Here is an 8,811-nt window from a genome sequence, read left to right on the forward strand (position 1 = left end):
GGGTGTGATTTTGAGCCCTTTTCTTAGATGATAAAGTTGAGGCACTGAGATGTGAACTTGCCCAGATCCACACAACTTGTCAATAGCAGCGCTGGAATAGGAAATTAAAAGAGACTCCGGAGTCCACACGTCTAGTCAGCCCCTTAAACCTCCTCCTTACAAGATGCTTGCAGCTTGTTATCTCAGGAGGCAACTTCTTGTTCCTGATCCCTGCAACATAAACCCTGAGAGTACATCTCACTTCACCAGACAGAAACCTTGCTCCTCCCTAAACCAAGAGTTCACGTAACCTCCTGTCTATGGCAGAAGGAGCCCTAGGCACATAGTGGTTGCAAGTTGAGCTGCGAGCCAAAAGGTCGGCAGTTTGAAACTACCTATTGCTCCAAAGGAGAAAAATGAGGCTTTCTACTCCCTTGAAGAGTTACAGCCTCGGAAACCCAGGTCTACCCTGTTTCATGGGGCCAGTATGAGTCAGAAGAGACTCGATGGCAGTGAGTGTGTTTGAGTTTGTCCATGGGACCCCTGGAACAGGCCGGGACCACACCTGGCATGGCCTGGGTTGCTTTAGTGTGAGTTCTACTTTCTAACTTATGACTTGAAATCAACTCAATAGCAATTGGTGGGGTTTGGTTTAGAATCCGACACCAAAGCCAGCCAAAGCCCAGTAGGTGCCGGCTGGGCGAAGCCAACTCCTTCTGTTAGGAGACCCTGGGTGGTGCCAAAGGATCAGGGCCTGACTACAAGCTGAAAGGTTGATGGTTCGTACCCACCCAGAGGAACCACGGACGAGATGGCTGGTGATCTGCAATAAGCGCATCAGGCCTGGAAGCCCCTAGGGAACACGGTTCTACTCCACACATGTGGGGTCTCCATGAGTCAGAGTTGGTTCTGTGGCCACTGGTTAGTGTGGGTGTTGTCACCCCTTCTCTTGGGAAGCCCGCCCCCCCCCTCGTGATACATGCCCCCACACACACACTGCTTCCGTCACTCTGGTATTTGCTCTGCTTTCCAGACATGGAAGCCTCCTTCTCCAGGGTAGGAAATGCCTTCTTTCCCTTGCCCCCCCCCCCGCCTCCTCCTGCTCACATGACTGCCCAGCTTGAAGAGATGTCCTTACACCCCAAGCCCCCGTGAACCACGGCCTGGCCTGAATTCATCAGCGGCCATTCAGCCCAAAGGCCACCTGTGATCCAAATCCGAAACCCATCCACTTGGGAAAAGCTCCGAGTCCTGTGGAGAGTGGATGGATGGGTTTCGGTTCCCTGCACGTCGCTCTGGGCAAAACAGCAGTTCCGCTTCCTTTTCCCACCCCCTGAAAAACATCAATGGGGAGCTGTGGGGTGATGCTGACAGCACTTGTCACGTCAAGCTGGAAATGAGATCTTCTTTGGAGCTATTTATAACTGGCTGGTGAATGGAAGATAGTGGGAAGGGAGCGGAGATGAAAGCCAAGACTCTGGGGAGGGCTGAGCGCCACTCCACACCCCACCCCCATCCCGAGCTGCCATGCCTGCCTCTGGGAGGGACTCTGGTGGACCCTGGCCTGCCCGCCTAGAGAGGGCATGAAGGAAGGGGTGGGAGACATGAGGAAGAGGACCTGCAGGGGAAGGAGAAATCTGCAGGGAAAAGGGAGTGCTTTGCCAAGCCCCTGCGAGAGAAATCTCAGACCGATGCTACAGTCAGATGCCATCTCCAGCTCCTGCCAGCCCCAATCTCCAAGACGGTGGGATGGTCCACGCAGGGCTGCTGACCTAGGTGTGCACTGGTCTTCAAAGCACAATATGGGTCTAACTTGCTGGGGAAAACCTTTGGTTCTGTGAAATCCCAACAGGACAATCACCTAAAGCACAGACACTCTTAAAACAAAAAGCTGAAAGGTCCCATCGCTGGCTCGCAAGCCCAGGAGCAGCCAGACTCCAGAGACATACAGGCTGCTATTGGACTTATGGGCTTGATCTGGACTGGGCTGGGATACTTTCTTAATATGCAATTACTCTTTGATATAAAGCTCTTTCCCATACGCATCTGAGTGTCCTGGTTGTGTTTCTCTAGTCAACCTGGACTAACACACCTGCTGCTCCAGGCAGGTAGCATTGGGCAAGTTGAGCAAGTCTGAGAAGCAGAAGAATATATGGGGAGCAGGGCAGGCTGGAAGCTCCTGCCCAAGCTACCTGAGATGTGGCCAACCGGAAATGTGAGCACAAAGCTTTCCGAAGCTTCTCTTTAAAACAAACTAGAAACCCAGATTCTGTGTGTGTGTGTGTGTGTGTGTGTGTGTGTGTGTGTGTGTGTGTGTGTGTGTGTTTAACCAATCACTATCTTTTATTGAGAGTGAGTAAAGGTGAAGTGTCTGCCTTCACCTGTCCTTTGGTGCAACGTGATCACCTGGCTGGCTACAAAAGACATAAATGCCAATCCCTGCCAGATGCTCAGCAGTAAAGGCAGCAAGACTTCATCTCACATGCCTTGAACATGTTTGGACATGTTGTCAGGAGAGACCATCCCGGGGGAAGGACATGATCCTTGGTAAAATAGAGGGACAACAGAAAAGAGTAAGCACCCCAGGAGATGGGATGGCGCAGTGGCTGCAACCATGGGCTCAAACGCAGCATGACTGTGGGATGGCTCAGAACCAGGCAGTGCTTCATTCTAAGGCGGGCACAGTCGCTGGCAGTTGACTCCAATCCAAAGGCACTGAGCAACAACCTCAGGGACTCTGACTGCAGAAGGTATAGTTCATAGACTGCTTTTTTAAAAAATGTGCTTTAAACAAAAATAAATTAAAATCTCACTGACCTTAATGTGACATTTCTATTCATATTATGACTTAATCTTCTTAGTATCTTAGTCCATTCCATTTCTAATGTAGCATTTGTACTTTGGGGCAAATATTAAACTCTGCTGATGTTGACACTTTCTCCTCCATTGCTTGACGACCGGATTTTTTCTTTTGTTGAGGTCATTTATTATTAACTAGTTGAAGAGCAGATCACCAGGTTTCCATTCAACAGCCCGTGGGACACATTTTGTTTCCACTCCTCCTCTGCAATGCTCTCAGTGCCCATCTCTCCGACCCCTTCCTCCCGGTATTTAATTCGCCTTCTTGCCTCGTTCCTAACCCTCTGAGTCTAGGCCTTAGGGGATTCTGCCTTTAGATCTTAAACCGTGGGTAATTGTAACATGAGGGATGCGGAAGGGAAGCTCAGTTCCAGACTCAAGGTCACAGTCTCGGGGTTTCCACCAGTCTCTGACCAGAAAACATGGTTTCTTTGTGATTTGGTTAGCTTCACGTTTTCAGGCTTATTTGGGATCAACACACAAAGGCATGGCCGCAGGTGGGGGCCACTTGGACACCATCATGTTAGAAATTCTGTCCTGGAATCTCTCAGTGGGACGAGGGCACTCTAAGGCAACTCTCCCGGTTCCAGAACTCAGCGACCATGAACCACAGAGTTCACTGTGCCCACATGTTCCCCTGATCTGGGATCCTAGGCTCCCGCCAGCTCCTCCCTCACACCCTCGTCGGCAGGCACCCCCTCAGCACTGCTTGCTTCAGCCCCTCTTCCCCAGTCTCTCCAACTCCACCTGAATCATGACCCACCCAATCTCAGTGGTATCCAGCAACAAGTGTGAGCCTTCCACTCATTCAAGGGTCTCCCACCTCGCTCCAGAGCAGTGGTTCTCAACCTCCCTAATGCCTCGACCCTTTAAAACAGTTCCTCATGTTATGGTGATCCCCAACCATAAAATTATTTTCATTGATATTTTGCTACTGTTATGAATTTGGCAACCCCTGTGAAAGGGTCCTTTGGCCCCCAAAGGGGTTGAAAACCTCTGCTCTAGATGGACTGATCTGGGCCAGGCTCACCAGCCTCTCTCACCAGCATTACCACAATGGCCAACTGGTCTCCGGCTGCCCTTCTGCAATCCATACAGAGGCCAGGAGAGGTGGACCTCCTCCTTCTCTCTGCCACACCCATGGATGAGAACCAACTCGTGTCTCTTTCTGAAACCTCAGTTCCCAAACAGTTCCACTCAATTCCAAGGGCCATACCTCTCACTGGAACTCTGCAACCAGCTCACTTCCTCCACATACGCTCACCAGTGGGACCAGACTGGAGAAAGGCACCAGGCAGGTTCCTCTTAAGACTTCCCTCCTGCGGAGGAGGTCACTCTGCTGGAAATGACCACTCTCAGCAGCATGGCCATTCCCTGCCGGCTGCCATCAGAAGAGCAACTTCTGGCCCTTTCCAGACAAGGACCCAATTCTGTTAAGACACCCCACAGGGAAAGGTGTGGGACAGAACTTCAAATTCCTGTGGAATTCATCATTCCTGGGCTCACTGAGACGGGAGGACCTCTCTACTCCATCTCCCTGAGATAACTGTTAAACCTTGAGCCTACACTGGTCCCTGTGAGTACACAGTGGTTTGGCTCAGTCAGTGAGGGACATCGGCCTTGGGTGCCCCCTCTCTGTTAGAGGAAAGTGACAACAGTGGCTCTAGACGTGGATGAGACGTTCCGGGGCCATGAGTCTAAGTGAATGACAGTGACACATCACTCACAACACTCTTGTGAGCATGGGTGGGCGGGTTTTTTTTGGGTTGGTTGGTTGGTTGGGTTTTTTTAACAGCATATAAGTCACATGCCATGCAATTTAATAGTTCTGACACATCAAGAAGAGTAGTACAATCATCACCCCAATCAGTTTCAGAGCATTTTCTTCAGCCTTGTATTAGCTTGTATTCGTTATTAGCTCCTCATTTCAGCCATCCCCTCCAGGAACCATTAATCCAGGTCCTGTCTCTACAGATTTACCTATCCTGGATTTCCGATACAGAAAAACATCAGCAACAGCATAGAAAGCTTCACAACAATAACAAAGTCGACCAGATTTTAAATTTCAGTAGAAAGAAAGCAGCAAAGATTAAAACTAGAACAAATTTTAAAATGGTCCAAAAGGGCGCTCCAACAATCGGGAGTTGACGTGTAATCTACCTGCGTCTGAGAGAATCCACTGTCCGATGCACGCTGCTTGTTCCAGGCCATCCCCGTCCCTGGTCTGTGACCAGAGGGGATTCACCCCAGGGGCTCAATCCACATTCACTTTACTTTCTTTTTCCACTGAAACAACTTAAACAGGGGCCCCACGGGAGATCAAATGATAAGATATCCGATTTTATCTGAACCACGCCTACCGTCACCCACTTGGCTGGTATGGTTTTGACCAGCTGACCGAAGATCATGCAACCGGTCCATGGCCTCATCTCCCCCGCTGGCCCCGAAGCTTCTCGAGGGTGGGATTCCACATGTCTCTTGTCCACGCTGCAGCCCTGGGGCCCTGGCGAGGAAGCCCTGGCAGCTGGCTTTGTGGTTGTTGGGCCCCATGGAGCTGGTGCCAGCTCATGGGGACCCACGCGACCGAGCAGGACTGCCCCATGGGCCGCTCTAGGTTACACTCTTTCACCAGGCCAGGTAGCTAGGTCTTTCTCCCACTGAGAGGCAAGTAGGTTCGATCCACTGACCTTTCCTGCTGCCAGGATGACCTGCATCTGGAGATGACAGTGTCTCCCCTTCCTTCAAGTCCCCGCTTCCCCAAACCACATGAGTCACTCCCATCCACCCAGGAAGTAAGCCTCCACTGGGCCCCATCTGGGGTCTGCACCCCTCAGGTCCTAGAGCAGGACCCGCCTGCCCTCGGGGACGTCTGCTGTGGGTGGCCTCAGACACCATGGCCTCGTTCCCTGCCCGTGTGCCCAGAGTGCATGCGCCACCCGCATAAGTTCATGGGACAGTGCCTCTGGGCTTGGAGCCGCTGCCCTGAAGAAGCAGTCACTTCACAGACCAGCGGGCAGAAGCCCTGGAGAGAGGCGGCGCCTTAGGACAGGGCAGGAGGCTGAGCGCGGAGAGGGGGAGACCCCAGAGGGGTAGATGATGAGCCATGGGGTCGTTTGAAAACAGGCTGACCCCAGTCAGGGTGCAGTGTAACAACAATGAAACATATCATTTTCCTCTAGTTCCTAAATGCTTCCTCCACCCCACCCCCACTATCATTATCCCAATTCTACCTTACAAATCAGGCTAGACCAGAGGACGTACACTGGTACAGATAGGAACTGGAAATGCAGGGAATCCAGGACAGATGATCCCTTCAGGACCTGTGGTGAGAGTGGTGATACCAGGAGGGTAAAGGGAGAGTGGGGTAGAAAGGGGGAGCCCTGGGGAATGGACAACAGAAAAGTGGGTAAAGGGAGACATCAGACAGTGTATGATATGACAAAATAATAGTTTATAAATTATCAAGGGTTCACGAGGGAGAGGCGAGTGGAGAGGGAGGGGGGGAAGTGAGGAGCTGGTGCCAGGGGTTTATGTGGAGAGCAAATGTTTTGGGAATGATGAGGGTAATGAATGTACAAATGTGTTTATACAATTGATGTATGTATGGATTGTGATAAGAGTTGTATGAGCCTCCAATTAAAAAAAACAAAAAAGACTGCCCTGGAGGATGGACAGCGGAGAACTGGGTGAGGAAAACATCGGATGGCATAAGATATGATAAAATAATTATTATTTATAAATTATAAAGGGTTCGGGAGGTGTAGGGAGCAGGGAGGGAGGAGAAAATGAGGCTCAGGTGGAGAGTGGGTGTTTTGAGAATGATGATGGGAACATATGTACAAATGTCCTGGACACAAATGATGTATGCACGGATTGTAAAAAGAGTTGTATGAGCCCCTAACAAAATGATTTTTTTTTTAAAGACTAGAAAAAAAATACAAGAAAGAAAACAGGCTGACCCCAGACACAGGTGGGAAACCCAGTGCGGTCGGGGAGTCTCAGAGCCCTTGTGAGTGACCGTGCAGGACAGCCTCGCCTTACTCCTGCAGAGCTGCTGCTGGATGGAACAGCTCAACGTACGGTTAGCGCTCAACACTGCTACACGTGTCTCCTTCCAGCGACTGGTGGATTTGAACTGTGGACCTTCCAGTGAGCAGTCAAGCATCTCGCTGCCGCGGCCCAGGAGCCCTGCTGTAGACCGCAGCCTGCGCCAGTTGTCGGTGGTTGAGCTCTGGGTCCGTCAATAAACCAAATGCATCTCAGTGGGAGGGAAAAAAAGAGAGTGATTCAATGTAAACAAACCGGCAAACTCAAAACAAAACCCACTGATACTGAGTCCATTCCAACCTAGAGCGCTGTGTAGGGCAGGTAGAACTGCCCCTGTGGGTTTCCGAGGACCCAGCCAGCAAGGTAAGGAGGGCCTTGCTGACCCAGGACTCTGTGCCGGGCAGGGACTACAAGCTTGAAGAGACTGATTCTGTAGGAGGCTTCCGGCAAGACTGAGGAGCAGAATCTCTGATCTGGTGAAAGCCCATGGAACTGTTCCATTCCGATGAGTAAGCACAAGGAAGCCTGTGCTTACCTTGTTTATTGGATACTCCAGTCTATGCCAAGTGCCACATCTAGACGAAGCATGTCCCACAAGCATGCTGAGCCCTTTCAGACTCTGTATGTGCACAGACCTCTGCTTCCTCCCCAAGGCCACTGCCTCCGTGGGGCTGCCCGAGCCTTCTGTGTCCCCTTCATCCCCAGCCATGCCCCTGGGACTTGCTCTGACCATTGAGGCAGGAGTGGACATGCTGCCAACACCACTCCAGATCCATATGCCCGCCCCCCCTGTCTCCCTTCCTCATGACGGCCACGCTGCCGGCTGAGTCGAGGTGGGGCCCAGGCCCCAGGTGGTCTGCTGAGGGGACATGCAGCAGTCACAGGACATAAAGTCTGCCCAGAAGGTTCCAGAGATGACAGTATGTCCACAGGGCCGCGCTCCGGTATGACTGTGTCCCCGCATCGATGCTGACAGCACATTGACCTTGCCTGGACCCGGCGATGCTGCAAGAACCACAGGTCAGACTTTCAACTCTGTTCTTGTAAGTCCAACTGGGGTTTGTCAATCATTTCTTCAAGGTGCCGCCGACTGGCTCACGCCCACCCCACTACTGTCATAGCTGAGCTGTGCTCTGCAGAGAACGCATGGCTGGCTTCTTGGGGGTTGCTGGGTGTTTCTGCCATGGAATCTGAGCAGAGAGGCTTCAAACTCCAACTTTGAGGTTAACAGCCAAGTGTGTTGACTGTTTACACCACCCAGAGACCCTGCTCAGGTCTCACTGGCATCTGCTGTTGTTGTTCAGTGCTGTCAGTGGGTTCCAATTCACAGTGGCTTTGTCTACAACAGAATGAAACACCGCTGGATCCATCGTGTTAAGAATCTTCCTCTTTTTCGCTGCCCTTCCACTTTGCTAAGCACGCTGTCCTTCTCCAGGGACCAGCCTCTCCGACAACATGTCCAAAGTACATGGGATGAAGTCATGCCATCCTTGGTTCTAAGGAGCACTCTGGCCGTACTCCTCCCAAGACAGATTGGTTCTTCTTGTGGCAACCCAGGGTCCTCTCCATGTTCTTCACCAGCACAGCAATTCAAATGCACCCACAATGCTTCACTCTTCCTTATTCCATGCCGTTCACATTTACCAGGGGTGACTGAAACACCATGGCTCAGGTCAGGCACATCTTAGTCCTCAAAGTAACGCCCTTGCTTCTTAAGGCTTAGAGAGATCTGGTGCGGCAGGTGTACTCAATGCACCGTGTTAGGTGATCTCTTGAGATCCGAGCAAGACACAATCCTTGGCAAGTTCAGCCTTTCCACTGCCATCTTGGCCATTAAAAAAAATTCATAGCAGTTGCACAAAAATATAAAATAACATAAAACTCACTGCCAATAGGTTGAGGCCGACTTGCAGTGGCCCTATGGGG

The sequence above is a fragment of the Tenrec ecaudatus genome, chromosome 5, assembly GCF_050624435.1.
Source record: "Tenrec ecaudatus isolate mTenEca1 chromosome 5, mTenEca1.hap1, whole genome shotgun sequence".
Taxonomy (NCBI): Eukaryota; Metazoa; Chordata; class Mammalia; order Afrosoricida; family Tenrecidae; genus Tenrec; species Tenrec ecaudatus.